The following is an 8,849-nucleotide window of genomic DNA, read 5'->3' as shown; positions in this document are numbered from 1 at the left end:
ATTCAAGCAGGATTTGGAAGAGACTGCAGTGCTAGTGTTATCATTGCTGATGTCAGATGGATCCTGGCTGAGAGGAAGAAATACCAGAAGAACATCTATTTATGCTTTATTGACTATGCAAAGGCATTTGACTGTATGGATCATAACAAGTTGTAGGTGAAATTGAGAAGAATAGGAATCCCAGAGCATATGACTGTGCTCATGTATAAACTCATACCTGGATCAGGAGGATGTCGTGAGTGTTCCAGGGTTGTATTCTCTCCTCATACCTATTTAATCTATATGTTGAACAATTTATTCGAGAAGCTGGACTCTAAGAGGAGTGGAACATCAGAATTGGGGAGACACTCATCAATAGCCTGTTTTATGCAGATGGCACAACATTGCTGGATGAAAGTGAGGAAGACTTGAAGCACTTATTGCAGAATATCAAGGAATGCAGCCTTCGGTATGGATTGCATCTCAATGTCAGAAAAACAAAGGTTCTTATCACTGGACTAATAGGCAGTGTCATGATGGATGAAAAGGAGATTGAAACTGTCAATAACTTCATATTTCTTGGATTCACAACTAACACCTTTATTACCAGCAGTCAGAAAATCAGGAGATGCATTGCTCTGGGAAAATTTTTATTTAGGGACCTCTCCAAATTATTAAGGAGTAATGATGTCAGTTTGAGGACTAAGGTGCATCTGATTCAGGCCACAGTCTTTCTGATTGATTGCAATGCATCTGTGTGCTGGACAATGAATAAAGGTGACAGAAAAAGAATGATGTCTTCGAGCTGTGGTGTTGAGGAAGGGCACTAAACATCTCATGGATGATCAACAGAACAAATGAATATATATTAGAGAAGGTGCAGCCATAGTGCTCTTGGGAGGCAGGAATGATGAGGCATTGCCTCACATACTTAGGCTATGTTGTTGGAGGAGCTATTCCTTGGTAAAGAATATGATGCTGGAAAGGATGGAGGGTTAACAAAGGAGAAGAAGATTCTCAACCAGGTGGATTGACATGGCGACTGCTGCATTGGGCTCTTGTGTGTCAGAAAGGGTGAGGATGGTGCAAGATAGAACCAGATTCAGGGTCACTATGAGTTGTATTCAACAACATCTAACAACAATACCTTACCACTAAGCTACCAGATATATAGAGAGGTAGATGATAGATAGATAGATAGATAGATAGATAGATAGATAGATAGATAGATAGATAGATAGATGAGAGAGAGAGAGAGAGAGAGAGAGAGAGAGAGAGAGAGATACATAGACAGACACAAACATATGTCCTGGAGATGGTGAAACTAGTTTGGTCCATAGAGCCAAGGATTTTGAAGTTCCATCTCACATACTTTGGGCATGTCACCAGGAAGGACCAGTCATTGAAAGGATCATCATCCTTGAAAGGACAGAGGGTCAGCATGTAAGAGGAAGACCCTAGATAAAATGGACTATGTCAACGGAGTCAGAGGTGTCAGAAGTGATGAGGTGAACTCAGGATGGGGCAAAGTTCAGAGGCATTGTTCATATGCTTGCTATGAGTCATAGTTAACTTGATGGCACATAACAACAACATTTAGGTGCAAGTGTGTTGTCATTCTTGCTTGTGTATTTCTTATGTAAAGAACATTCAAATTTCCCACTCAAATTGCCTGCCTTTTGTTTAGAAGCACAACTCCATTCCGCAAATCCACCAGATCTCAATATATATTTAGATAGATAGATTATATATATATATATATATATAAATGTGTGTGTGCATATACATATGGATGTATCTAGATGTATGTATATATGGATATGGCTTGAGTCAGGTACATCTTGGTCTTTAAACTGATATTGCTGCTACTCAACACTTTAGAGAAATCCCTGACAGTACATTTCCCCAATGTGACATGTCTCTTGGTTTCTTGATTTCTGGTACCAAACATGTTGATTGTGAATCCAAGAAAGATGAAATTGTTAACAACTTCACTATTCTCTCCATCTATCTTGATCTTCAGCACCACAGCTCAAAGGCATCAATCCTCTTTCTATCAGCCCTATTCACTGTCCAACTCTCTGATGCATAACACATAACTGCAAAGACTATAGCCTGGATCAGGCTCACCTTAGTCTCCAGCCTGACATCGTTGCTCTTCAGTACTCTTGAGAGGTCCCTCACACCCGACTTTCCCAATGCAATTCGTCTCCTGATTTCCTGGATGCTGTTATCAAGAGCGTTGACTGTGGAGCCAAGTAAATTAAAACTGTTAACTATCCCAATCTCCTCACCATCCATGCTGATGTTGCCAATTGGCCCAGTGGTTAGAATCTGTGTTTTCTTGACATTTAGCTTCAGTCCAGATAGGAGGCTGTAGTCCTTGATCTGCAGCAAGCGCCTCAGGTCCTCCTCAGTTTCAGCAAGCAGGGTTGTGTCATCTGCATAACGCAGGTTGTTGATGATTCTTCCACCAATCCTGATTCCACATTCCTCTTCGTATAGCCCAGCGTCTCGGATGATCTGTTCTGCATACAGATTGAAAAGGTATGGAGACAAAATACATCCCTGACGGATCCCCTTCTTGATTTTGAACCATGCAGGTTTGTCCTGGAGAGGGTGAAGCCAGAGTGTTCCCTGGAGTCAAGGATTCTGAAGCTTCGTCTGACATATTTTGGGCACGTTGCAAGGAGGGACTGGTCCTTGGAGAGGGACATCATGTTTGGCAGAGTGGAGGGGAAGCTAAGGAGAGGAAGACCTTTGGTGAGATGGATCGATTCTGTGACTGGAGCGGTGGGAATAAGTGCGTTTGAGATGGCTAGGTTGGCACAGGATAGAACAGCATTTAGAGCTCTTTGTACAAAGGGTTGCTATGAGTCGCAAGCGACTCGATGGCACATAACAACCACAACAACAAACCTTGATCTTGCCTATTGGTCCAGTGGTGAGGATTTTTTGTTTTCTTGATGTTGAGATATAGTCCATATTGAAGGTTGTAGTCTTTGATCTTCTTTCAAGCACTCTTCACTTTCAGGAAGCAAAATTGTATAATCCGCATAACACAGATTGTCGATGATTCTTCCTCTGATCCTGATGTCACATTTCTCTTCACAGAGTTCAGCTTCTCCAATGATCTGCTCTGCATGCAGATTGATTAGATATAGTGTATATTATCATATCATATTTGTATGTTTTAGACTGTTTGAATCATAAATGTGAATAACAAAATCAATGTATTATACAATTTAAAAGCAAGACAAAAAGAAATAAAATTATCAGTACAATTTAAAAATATTCAAACTTATTCTAAAAGCACAATTTGAAATATGTAATTATGCATATGTTCCATTAAATCGGTATTTTAAAAATACATATATATTCCTCAGAGTTTAGGGGGGAAAGTATTTCCATTAACTGCAGGTGAGAAAAGAAATTGTAATAATCCTTTATCTAACTATTTGGTAATACTCTTTAACATGTTAAAAGAATAGTGTGAACCTCAAGATCAGGAAAACTGGGAAACATGTATCCTAAAGTATTCCAGCTGTGAAGCACTCAGAAATGTTGGAGTAAAAATAAATTTCTTTTAAAAAGTCTGGGAAAAGAAAGAGAAGGGGAAGGGAAAAGAAATATATTTGTGAGCTTAAACTGCAGCAACCTAATAGGGTTTAACAATGTGGGTAATCAAGAAGCTTTTTATTTTTTTTTAAGGAGGAAATAACCAAATAATTCAAAATACAAGTTTTTAAAAAGATAGGCAGAATAAAGACTTACTACCAATTCTTTCTTCTAAATGCTCTCTAGAGACAACCAGTTACCACGTTCTTGTGCATCCATCCAAACGTCTGTTTATTATTATAAATATGTAGCTATAGTCCTTGTTTTTAACCCAAATGGTTGCAGACTATATGCACTGTTCTATAATTTTTTCATTTAAAATGGCATTATTCCATTTCAACATATAGAAAGGTATCTCATTCTTTTTTGAAGATGCCCTGTAGTTCATTTAATGACTAGAGTATCATTATCTAAACAATCACCTGTGGACAAGCATTTAGATTGTTGCCAACAATTAACTATTACAGATAAATTTTTTATTGAGATTTTAATGAAAGTTTATAGAGAACATGGAGTTCCATTCATTGTTCTACATTTTTCTCACTGCTCACTCCTCCCCCCAATTTGCTTTTCTCCTTGAAAAAAAAAAATTCTTTCATTGTTGTTCAAACCAAATAAAACTTTAACAATGATGTCAGTCTGGAAACTAAGGGTCCCTGATTCATACCATGATCTTTGCAAGTGCTTGCTATGCATCAAAAAGCAGGACAATGAATAAGACTGACAGAAGAAAAATTGATGCCTTTGAGCTGTGGTGTAGAAAAAGAGTATTAAACATAACATGGACTGCCAAAAAACAAACAGCTCTGTCCTGGAGAGGGTGAAGCCAAGCTGCTCCTTCAAGGCAAGGATTTTTTTCTTTTTTATTAATTTTAATGAAAGTTTACAGAGACTTAGGGTTTCCAGTCATTCATTGTTGCACTTTTCTCCCTGCCCACCCCTCCCCATTCACTCTTCTCCTTGAAAAGAAAAAGAAAAACTCTTTCATTGTTAACAATACTTCACCCTAAGTTCACTCCACTGTGCAGCCTTCACTCTGGACTTCTGTAATGACTAGAATACCCGTTCATGTATTGCTTTTAAACAGATCTCTCCCTCATCTGTATCAATGTAATATACTTCGTTCCTCCCCTCCTTTTCTGTCTTCCCTCAACCCTGATGTCAGTCCCATTTTACAACAAAGGCCCTATACAATATTTGTCCTTTTGTGACTGAAATTTTTCACTCAGCATAATGTCCTCCAGGGTCATCCATTTTGCATAATATTTCATGAGTTCCTTGTTTTTCAATGCTGCATAGTATTCCATCATGTGAATATACCAGAGAAGGCAAGGATTTTGAAGCTCCATCTGATTTACTTTGGGCATGTAGCCAGCAGGAACCAGTCCTTGGAGAAGGACATCATGCTTAGAATGCTAGAGGGACAGTCAAGAGAAGACCCAGGATGAGATGAATTGACACTGTAACAGAGATAATGGGGGTAGTTGCATCAGAACCAGTGAGATGGACTCAGGATAGGGCAGGACTCAGAGCTATTGTACATAGGGTCTCTATGAATCACAGATTATGCAACAGCACATAACAAAAACAACAATCTTGAACAAGTCACATTTAACGTCATTTGTAAAAAATATTTCTACATGTAGAATTGCTTGATAGGACAAAACATTTAGATAGCTATTATCAAAGGATCTGTCATACCTGTAATAATCTACTCTAATCTTTGTGAGAATATACCCATTTCCCCAAACTCTTGACAACATCAAACAAAGACTCATTGCTCTCAAGTTGGAAACAACTTGTGTCTGGCCCTCCTGGAGGTTTTTGGAGGCTGTAAACCACACTGGAAGAGATTATCCATCTGCCTCCTGAGAAGCCTCTGGATGAACTCAAGACAGCAGAGAGGCTTAACGTAGGGTTAGTAGTGCAACTCCCAATGGACTATGCCACCAGGGCTTCCTCTTCATGACACCGTGTTTTATAAAATGTTTCAATCTTTGCCTTGAAAACACAATGTGAATATTGTTTTAACTTATTTTATTATGAAGGAAGTTGAGTATCTTTCTTTAGGTTTAAGCGGCAATTGTATTTCAGTTTTCAAAAATTGCCTAGTCATCTTTCACCCACTTTTCAGTTGAGATTTTAGCCTTCTTATTGGCTTCTTGGACTATTAGGTTAAGAAAATTATCCCTTTGTCTATGACTTGAAAGTGGATTCATTCTTCTTATTTTCCATTTTCATTTGTCTTTTAATTTTTTTTTCTTTTTTTTTTTTTACATACTGGGTGTCTCTGTATCAGCTGGAGGGACCTCTGGCTTCTGGAAGAGAGACCAGGATGGAATACTTGGGCACCTGTAGCTTTCTTTTGGCCACAAGTGGGTGTCAGCAGAGCAGACTTGCCAGGCAAACTGGGGGTCGCTGGCCCAGAGGTTGCCAGCATTTGGGTGTGCCAGAATGGTAAACTACTGTTTTTCATTGTTTTTGTTCAAACATTCTTCTAGGTATATAGCCCTGGTGTGTCCACTTGCCATACAGAGGTAACTTGTGGTTGCTGTGAAGCTGAGCGCTGTGACACTGATGTGTCACATGCCTTAATGTTTACCTGTGGTGGACAATGTTTGGGGAGCTCCTCGATTAAAACAAGCTTGGAAGCAGGAGTGGAATCCACTTCGGTAATAGCTTGCCTCCGGAAACCCTATGAACCTGGAGAAAGGATGAAAGTCACACAAGTGTTGAGGACTTTTCGTTCATAGGGTCTCTATGAGTCACCTATGACTTGACAACACTTAACAACAACAGATGAAGCACAATTGACATACAGTAAACCATACATATTTAAAGTGCACAATTTAATACATTTTGGCATAGATATGTTGTTCCTGAGTATCATCAAGTCAGTTCCAACTCATCACAAGTCTATGTTACAACAAAAGAAAATACTTCCTACTTTTACACCTTTCTCACAAGAGTTAATAAATTTAAGCACACACTGCAGCCACTGTGTCCATTCATTCATCTAATGAAAGTTTTCCCTTTTTTTTTACTGACCCTCTCTCTGTCAATCACTATATCCTTCTCCAGGGACATCGTGATAGACGTGTCTTGATAACATGTCCAGAGTAGGCATGACGAAGTCTCACCTACTCTCCCATGTGTGTACTGTTGTTGTAGTAGTATTTAGATGCCATCATCCAGCTCATAGAGCAACAGAAGGAAACCCTTCCTAATCCTGCACCATGCTCATGAACGGTATGGTACCTAAACCCATAGTTGTAGTCACTGTGTCAAGTCATCTCATTTAAGATCTTCCTTTTCATTAATACTGCTCTTTTCTAACTGTGACGTCCTTTTTAAAGCATTGGTCCTATCTGATGACATGCCCAAAGTACATAAACTTCTAAGGAGTCCCTTGGACTCGCTTCTTCCAAGATTTTGGGCATGTTTTCAGAAGGGACTGATATCAAGCTTGGTAAAGTAAAAAAGCCAAACCAAATCCACTGCCTTTGAGTCAATTCCGACTCATGAGGACCCAGTAGAACAAAACTTCTGATAGGATTCTAAAACCGTACATTCTTAATGGGGCACACTGTATCCACAGAAAAGAAGCACCTTTTTAGTTAGGTGTGTGATACCCTACAGTGTTAAATACAAGTAGAGAAAGTAGACATCCTCCTCTTCTTCCTAATTTGAAAAGAAATGCTCCTAGTCATTCAACATTAAGTATGTTGTTGGGTACCACTAAGCTTGCTCTAACTCATAGCTACCCTACTATGTACAACAGAACACTCTCCAGTCCTGTACCATCCTCACAATGGTTACTATTTTTGAGATCAATGTTTCAGCAATTGTGTCGATTCATCACATTGAAGAGTTTCTTTTCCTTTTTTTTTTTTTTTTTTTTGAGGCAAAGGGAGACTTTATTGAGTGATGGGGACAACACGATACACAAAGCACTGTGTATAAAAGCAGCACTTCTCCACAAGGGGGAGTGGGGATAGGAGCTGGGCAGGGAGGGGTTACCCTTCAATTGACTGGGGGAGGGGGAGGAAGGCTTCAAGGACCATCGGAGGGGAGTGAGGGCCTCAGCATCTGGGGCATTGGAGTTGGGGGTGCACCCCAGGGCTTGAGGGTGAACCCCAGGATCAGGAGAGTGGACCCCAGAAGGCTGGGGGTGAACCCCAGGAGGCTGGGGGTGAATGCCTGGTCCCTGAGGATGAACCCCTGGAGTCTGGGGATGGACCCCTAGAACCTGAGGGTGAACCCCAGAGCCTGTGGGTGAACTGGGGCTACAGGGTGGAACCCAGGAGTGGGTGGATGCACCCCAGGGGCCTGGGAGTGAACAGCAGGAGCAGGTAGATGCACCCCTGGAGGCTGAAAATGAACCCCAGCAGTTGATGTGTGCACCCCAGGGCCTGGGAGTGAACTCCGGCAGATGGAGGATGGTGCTCCCCTGGGCCTAGAAGGAGGACTCCTGGGGCTGGAGAATAGACCTCTGGAGCTGGAGGATGAACCCCCAAAGCTGGAGGATGGACTCCAGAGGTTAGTAGGTGAGCCACCGGAGTTGGGAGTGCACCGCGGGCGCTGGTGGGGGCAGCTCAGGGAGCTCTGAGGGGGCTGGTCCCTGGGTGGCATGGGTGTCAGGGGCAGACCCTGGTGGTGGCCGGGCCAAGGCCTCAGGCAGCGGTGGCCTCGGGGGTGGTCTGTTCATCAGGGGTGGTGGGGGCCCCTTCGCCCATTGAGGCCCAGCAGGAAGGGCTGGTGGAGCAGGGGGCTTTTCCATCTTAAAGTGGAATTGTAAGAACAGCTGCTTGGCCTCTCAGTTCCAGTGGGTCCAGAACTTGCCCTGGCCTTGTCTATCTCTCTGTTCGAAACCTTGAAGGCGATGGTCTGGAGGACTCAGTGGCCATCAGCAGGTACTGCCAGCGTCTGTCTGGGGGCTCGATCCGCTGCTCAAAGGCGGGCATGAAGCGGTGCCAGGGCTTGATGCCCTCCGCAATCTCTGGGTAGTCAATCTGGAAGAGGAGGCTCTGTGACCCACCTCTGCCATGTCCCTCTGCTTGCCTACTTTGTAGCCTGGGTGGCCGATCTTCACGAACTTTTCCACCTCAACCTTGACCTTTTCGGATGGGGGCTGGGCTGGGGCCTCCTTTACCTCCTTGGCAGCTCGCTGGGCCAGGTTGGTCTGATGTTTTTTACCCTGCGTGTGAGCCAGGTAACTACTCTCATTGTTGTGCAGAGTCAGTCTCCCGTCC

At 42.3% G+C, this 8,849-nt stretch overlaps 1 pseudogene; it reads right to left on the bottom strand.

Annotated features, from left to right (window-relative positions):
• Positions 1-5,844: 5,844 nt before the first annotated feature.
• Positions 5,845-8,849, bottom strand: part of LOC102849810 — a 3,217-nt pseudogene continuing 212 nt past the window's right edge.

Source organism: Elephantulus edwardii, unplaced genomic scaffold (assembly GCF_000299155.1).
Source record: "Elephantulus edwardii isolate Elephantulus edwardi_28Jun2011 unplaced genomic scaffold, EleEdw1.0 scaffold00012, whole genome shotgun sequence".
Lineage (NCBI taxonomy): Eukaryota > Metazoa > Chordata > Mammalia > Macroscelidea > Macroscelididae > Elephantulus > Elephantulus edwardii.
The sequence above is the reverse complement of the archived record's forward strand: the minus strand, read 5'-3'. Positions and strand labels throughout refer to the sequence as shown.